The sequence below is a fragment of the Pongo abelii genome, chromosome 8 (genome assembly GCF_028885655.2).
Source record: "Pongo abelii isolate AG06213 chromosome 8, NHGRI_mPonAbe1-v2.0_pri, whole genome shotgun sequence".
NCBI classification, from domain to species: domain Eukaryota; kingdom Metazoa; phylum Chordata; class Mammalia; order Primates; family Hominidae; genus Pongo; species Pongo abelii.
Window position 1 is genome coordinate 83,461,971 of NC_071993.2, and position 7,717 is coordinate 83,469,687.

Genomic DNA, 7,717 nt, shown 5'->3' on the forward strand with positions numbered 1-7,717 from the left:
ATAAAGAAGACCACAAGCTTCCACAGCTGTGATGCTAAGTGTATCAATTTAACTCAATCATCTTTCTTTATAAAGTTTCAGAGGTTATTGTAAATCCATGCTATCATCTTGGCAAATACAGTTTATTACCCTTTGGGCCAACTTCTATGTAGTATCTCCAAAGTGCAACACTGTGCTTCATAGATACAAAAATGAATAAGATACAGTTACCGCTGGAGGTGTTGAGGGTAGGGGAGCAGGATGATTATTGAGAATTCTCTTCTGGTACTTACCTTGTAACTTATGTTATAGGGCGATGTGAGAACCCAGAGGAGGAAACTGCTAATGCTAGCAGAAGTGACATTTGAACAAAGGCTGGGGAAAGAATTGTGGAGTGGGCCTTCCAAACAGAGGAAATTGTATGAGTAAAGCACAGAGGCCGGAAAGTCAACCCAGGTAATTCAGGGTGCCCCTCATGGTAGAATGCAGGGAGTACTGCATCCTGTGATGTTAAAGTCAGAGAAGGGAGTTTACAGTCAGAATCCTGATGAGCACTGAACACTGTTCCAAAGGATCTGAGCAGGAGAGGTACACACAGCCTTGGAACCATATTTTAGGAAAACTACCCTAGAGGTGGTATTAAAAAAAAAAACAAAACTGCAGAGGAGAGCAGGGGAAGGTATGTGCTCTGAAAAATTTCATATTTGTATTTTGGTAAACTCCATTTTGGAAGGAAAAGAAAAGATCAGTTGGTATTGCACATAAGTCTTTTTGGTTTTGTTTCTTATATTTAAGTGTTTCTATGGTCTGAATGTTTGTTGTCCCCCCACCCCCCTAATTCATATGTTGAAGGCCTCACCCCACTGGGATGGTGTTTGGAGATGGGGCTTTGGGAGATAATTAGGTTTAGATGAGGACATGAGGGTGGGGCCCTCGTGATGGGATTCGTGCTCTTATAAGAAGAGATACTGAAGAGCTTGGTAGCTCTCATGTGAGGTTAGAATGAGAAGGCACCTGTCAGTGAGGAAGTCAGCTCTTCCCAGAACCTGATGTTGCCCACCCTCTGAACTTGCACTCTGAGCCTCCAGAACTGAGTGAAAATAAAAGTTTGTTGTTTAAGCCACGTAGTCTATGGCATTTTGTTATGGCAGCCCAGGTCAAGACAAGTGTTTTTTTTAGATAAGAAAAATTTGAGAACATTTGCTTGAAAATACACCTCCGGGCCGGGTGCGGTGTCTCATGCCTATAATCCCAGCACTCTAGGAGGCCGAGGCGGGTGGATCACGTTGTCAGGAGATCGAGACCATCCTGGCCAACATGGTGAAAACCCATCTCTACTAAAAATACAAAAATTAGCTGGGCGTGGTGGCACGTGCCTGTAATCCCAGCTACTCGGGAGGCTGAGGCAAGAGAATCGCTTGAACCCTGGAGGCGAATGTTGCAGTGAGCTGAGATGGCGCCACTGCACTACAGCCTAGCGACAGAGTGAGACTCCTTCTAAAAGAAAAAAAAAAGAAAATACACTTTGGGAAGGAGGTGGAAGAAACTAATAAAAATGTGCCCTCTGTGGAATACAAGAGTGACCTGGTACAGAGGTGGAAAGGAGAGTTTTGTATCTTTTGAATGTTGAGCCACGTGAATGTACTACCCCAGCCCAAAAATGAACGAATAAATAAATGAATGAATGAATCAGTCTTGCCAAGGCCTCCATTGCTACTGGATAAAAATGGTAAAAATTGGCCAGGCACAGTGGCTCACACCTGTAAACCCAGCACTTTGGGAGGCCAAGGTGGAGGATCCCTTGAGGCCAGGAGTTTGAGGCCACCTTGGCAACATAGTAAGACCCTGTCTATATACAGACAAATATATAAAAAGAAAAAAAAATTTAAAGTTGCTGCAAAATATATGCAAAAGAAGAAGATTGATCTTTTTTCATGTTAATTCAGAAAGGAAAGTGATAGAAACTACAAGATATATAGATTCAGGTCTTTTCACCACAAGTGAAAATATTGAACTATCGTTGCTATGACAGAGTTGGGCATTTTTCTGATTATAAAAGTAATGTGATTTTTCTGTAAATTTAAAAAAATAATCCAAAGTGTAAAATACAGATAGTAAAAGTTTGTCATATACAACCTCCATGCCCCTATCTTCATTACCCCCCACAAAAAGAGAAAGAGATCACTCTAAACCTGTTGGTAGTTGTACTTTAAATGTCAACCCACCTTAATCTCTCATTGGAATTTTAGAAACTGGGCATGGTGTAGGGAGAAGAGATTCATAAATCAACCTTGGGACTAATGAGGATCAAGGATAACAGGTGAGTAGCTGTGGCTCTTCCACCTAGGTGGGGTGCAAATGTTTACAGTGCAATATGGTGAAGACTGCTGTGTGCAGAACATAGTGGAGAGGGCATCAATCAAGGCTTCATAGCAAAGGTGACTGAACTGAGTCTTAAGGAATGAAAAGAGTTTGCCAAGAAGACAAATGAATGTGGGGAGCTTGATCCATTGACAAGAAAGAACAATGCGAGTTTGCAGACTGAAATTAATTCAGTACACTGGAACATAAACAGAGTCTGGGTGCTCAGCAAGGGTCATAAACATTAGGCTAGGGAGTTAAATAATATCTATACCTTGAAGGTAATGTTCAAGGTCATGCTAAAAGTTTTGGATTAGAGCTTGGACTTGAACAAAAAAATGTGAATAAGGCAGTGACATGGTCATAAGTGGGAGTTAGGAGGGAAAAGTCATGAAGAGGGCTGGTGATGCAGCATCACAGCCAGCAGACAATTGAGGGCTCTGCAACAGTCCCAGCAGGTGCTGAACTTGGGGAGATGGCAGTCAGTTTCAAGAGGAAGAAATGACAATGAGATATTTTTAGGAGCTGGGACTGGGTTAAAAAAGGGAGAAGGAGTCATCAGGGATGACTTGGGTGTGTGGCTTTGCAACAGGCTGAGGGTCCTGCTGTTCTACAGAGATGCTAAGGGGCAGCTATGGGGCATAGAGCATCACTTTGGGCATATTGATAGTGAAGTACTGCGGGACATCCATGTGGCTGGATATGGCCAAGGGTAAGTGTAGGTTCCATGGGGCCTGAAGTGTATATCACTTGAGGATTCCTATGATTTGAAGATATGTGCCCCTCCTAAATGCGTATGTTGGAACTTAAACCCCAAGGTGATGGTATTAAGAGGTAGGGCCTTCGGGAGGTGATTATTAAACCTTGAGGGCTTTTCCCTCATTAATGGGATTAATGCCCTGATAATAGATGCTGCAGAGAGCTGCTGGTATCTTTCCATTTCTTCTGCCATGTGAGAACCCAGAGTCCATTCTTTTTGCCCTTCTGCCACATGAGGACACAGCAAGATGGCACCATCTTGGAAACAGAGAGCAGGCCTCACCAGACTCCAGATCTGCTGGTGCCTTGCTCTTGCACTTCCCAGTCTCTAGAACTGTGATAGTTTATAAATTATTCAGTCTATGGTGTTTTGTTACAGCAGCAGGAACAAACTTAGAAAGGGATCCCTTTTAAGAAAAGGAATCCCTTTTAAGAAAAGGAATCCAAAATTAAGTGTGAGGGGGAATATGTATTGAGAATAAGAAATCACAAAATTATAGAATTTTTTAAGTTGTAAAATCATATAAAATCTCAAAATCCACAATTATATTTTTATTAATCAGTTGATACCTCTTTATAATGCCTTTTGTCCTACTTTTTTTAGCTCCATTTTTTAGAATCATATTTTAACTGTTTTGTTATCTACTTACAAGCTCCTTCTTCTTTGTTTTGTCGTGACATAATTTTATAATATTTTCTATATAGAGAAAAAAGATAATTTAGTCTTTCCTCTGGCATGGTTAATCCAAACTGGTTTTGTATGATTGATCATTTCAAAAAAGTTTCTTTGGCTTCCTATGTCATTATTGGTCATATCATGTAAATTTTTAGAATTTCTGTCCAATTTGAGAAAATATTTATTTCACATCTGAGCTGTTTGTACTACTGCTCTAAGTGTGTGCCCTACAAATGCAAGAGTTATGGTAATCCTAATTTGTTGATTCCTAATATTCCAGATTCCAAAAATTATCTTATGTTCTATAATTGTTTATGGTGTATTAATGAGTATATTCCTGACACAAGAGAAGTTCAGTTTACATGAGGTAATGATGAAAATCAAAATCCTGTCTGCTTATAATTTTATACATCTAAGTTTGTTTGTTTGTTTTTGGACAGGGTCTTGCTCTGTCGCTCAGGCTGCAGTGCAATGGTACAATCATAGCTCACTGTAACCATGAACTCCTGGGCTCGAGTGATCTTCTGCCTCAGCCTCCTGAATATTTAGGACTACAGGCACATGCCACCACACCTTGCTAATTTTTTGTCGGTGGTGATGGTGGTGTTGAGACAGGGTCTCGTTTTATTGCCCTGACTGGTCTCAAACTCCTGGGCTTAAGCAATCCTCCCACCTCAGCTTCCCAAAGTGCTAGAATTAACAAGTATGAGCCACCATGCCCAGCCACATCTGATAATTGAAAGAACTTCCCACAGGTTAGCTTCTCCTCTGTTACCCACTATTTACTTACTTCTGGTTCAGTTAAGATCTTTTACCCTACACCTTCACTTCCAGATGCCAAGAGAGTTTGCAGAGCAGGTGGAAAGGGTTTCCTGGGAGCTGTGCCTACATTAGGACTGCTGGCAATAACTTGGAAGTGCTGTGGATAAACAACTGGATACCGTTAATTCCAATCTAAAGTATGTCTTAGTCCACTCGGGCTACTATAACAAAATGCCATAGATTGGATGGCTATATACAACAGAAAGTTATTTCTCACAGTTCTGGAGGCTGGGAAGTCCAAGATCAGGGCTCTGGCAGGTCCAGTGTATAGCGAGGGCTTGATTTTGCATAGACAGCTCTTCTCACTCGAACCTCACATGGTAGAGGGGGCAAGGACTCTCAGGCCTCTTTTAGGGTCCCTTCTCATGAGCTAATCACTTCCCAAAGACCCCCCTCCCAATATCATTACCTTGAGAATGAGAATTTCAACTATGAATTTTGAGGGGACATAAACATTTAGATCACAGCAATGTATCCTTAACTCAACTTCCCCTGGGCTGAACCCCAAAAATGTTCATAGTCACTCAATGCCATTGAAGAGGTAGGGAAATGTGACTGATAGGGAATTGAAGTGGAAACAAACAGCAGCTTTAATCAACTGTAGTTAAAATATCTTACTATATACATTTTACAAAAACATGACTACATGAGCATATTGCTAAGTGTCCCTCTCAGAGCCGTGAGAGGGACACTTAAGGTTCATTAGAATCATGGTACATCTAACTCTGAAACCTGTGGACAATTTTATATATAGTTGAAGCTGAGAGAAATGATCAGGGCAGTCATTGTAGTTGAATTGCTTAGGTATTTTTTATGGATTCCTGATGTCCCTTAAACTTGATCACAATACTACTTATGCCTAAGATAGGCCTTTCTTCAATGCAGAGTGAGAAGTGGTTAAGTTTTTATCTTTCCAAAGTCATCCCACTGAACAAAGGCAATGGATTATGATTAGATCTCCAATCAGCAAGTTAAGGAATTCATATAAAAGTTCATTTTCTAATGGTGTTAAACAAATGAAGTTCTAATTTAACTCACTATTCTGTCATCTGAAACGAAACAGGCCTGAAGATTTAACATCATGAAATATTCTAGTTCATTTTAAATGTTTACTATAATTAACAAATTTCAAAGAGCAAAGCTACAATGACATTTCTCTTACTGCTAAAATGGCCTGGAACATAATTTATTCTTTCCTCAAAAATGAGACAAGTACTTCAGAGTCTTGTAGTGCCTGAGGGCCTCCTTATGAACCTCACTTATCTGGCTCTGTGCTGTGCATCATTTTATAGCAGGGATGTGCTGCTGAAATACAACACATGGCACTATACAAAAGCTCCAAACTGTGTCAGTTCCACTCACAAAATACGGAGTGTCTTCTGTTTGCCTCGCATTATCTGAGGACCATTAAAGATGCAAAGATGAACTAGACTACCTGTTCTTTTTAATTTTTTTAAATTTCCATCGGTTATTGGGGAACAGGTGGTGTTTGGTTACATGAGTAAGTTCTTTAGTGGTGATTTGTGAGATTTTGGAGCTTGAGAGGAGCCGAGATAAGAAATAATGCAACAAATGATTATACTTCCTCTACACCAATTATCTTCCTTCAGCTGGGATTTTGAACCAAGTGCAGTGGGGACACAAAGAAAAGAGGTCACATCCAGATGGGACAAAAAGGAAAAGATTTCATCTGCTATGTCAACAACATTTGATAACATTATTAGAGCCTTTCCTACGCCCCAAGCACTACCTTAACTAATGGATACAGAAACAAGATTAAGATACAAGGTAGCCCTTCCATGCTTCAGAATCTAGGTGGGGAGACATATACAAAGAAAAATAATGTAAAGAGAAAAATCAACTTTTTCTTAAACAAGACAAAACCAAAACTTCTTCTTAACCCTGGAATCATATTTTCTTTCTACAGCCAATCCCTAAACCAGAGACTCAAAAGTCATGTTGGCTGCGCTATCATGACAAAGGGCCCTTCTAAAATGGGTATGCCATCATGGTGGTTAAAAGCTCAGATCTAGAGACCACCTGGGCTCAAATCTTTTTAACTCCTGGCTCCCGCCTTACCTCATCTGTGACTTTGGGCAATGATTTCATTTCTTGGTGCCTTCTCCACTCAAGTATTGATAATAATAGTACCCAGTTGTAATGCTTTGATCATAAAATGAGTTATCCAGATAACATTTACTTAGATCAGTGCTTAGCCTGAGGTAAGCTCTTCACACATGGTTTCTTTTTCTTAATCTCATTGATTACTATCTATTCTTACAAAAATAGCTCATGTAGTGGGTACTGGAACAGAAAGTTGCATACATTGCTATGGGGTCACAGGAGAAAGGAAAATAACTCTTGGGAAGGCAGTGTGATCCCTGCGGTGGGTTTGGAAGGAAAGATGATGTTATCCTTTTAAATGGGAATGAGGGAGAGTAGGACTGGATTAAACATCCATGCAAAGGGAACAGCATATGCAACAGTGCCTATGCAGTGTCATAAAGGCACCTGGCTTGCTTGGGACTGATGAAAGGAACTTGTTACAGTTTAACAGAGTGCATATGAAGTAATTCTGGAAAGATGAGCACAACTTTGGCAAGTAGAGATGCAAGAAGGAAGTCAGTGGGGTGGAGATAGTCGACTAGGTGGGTGGCACTCTAGGCAGAAAGAGGGAAACATGGGGAGGGGTGAGATAACATCCAGGAGTGGGATATGTCTGGAGGGTAGGGTGGGTATAAGGGCTGAAGGGCTTAGAGGAATGGAAGGAGCGTTGGATTCACATGGTGAAGAGCTCTGGAAGCCACCATGGGGAGTTTACCAGCAGCACTTCAAGCAATCCAATGGGAAGAATGGAAGGTTCTTTTTGTTTGATTGAGCAGGGACATGATAGAATCAAATTTTCCCTTTATACAGATTAATCTGACAGTACTTTCAGAAAGGATTAGTGTGGGAAGAGAGAGGAGCAAGAATGCCATTTAAAAGACAATTCTCTCTAGGAGATCATAACATCTAAGTCTGAGACCAACTCTATAAAGCTAAAATCGATATATTGTGTGTGTGTGTGTGTGTGTGTGTGTGTGTGTGTGTGTGTGTGTTTTAATCTGGAGGCTATGCTGT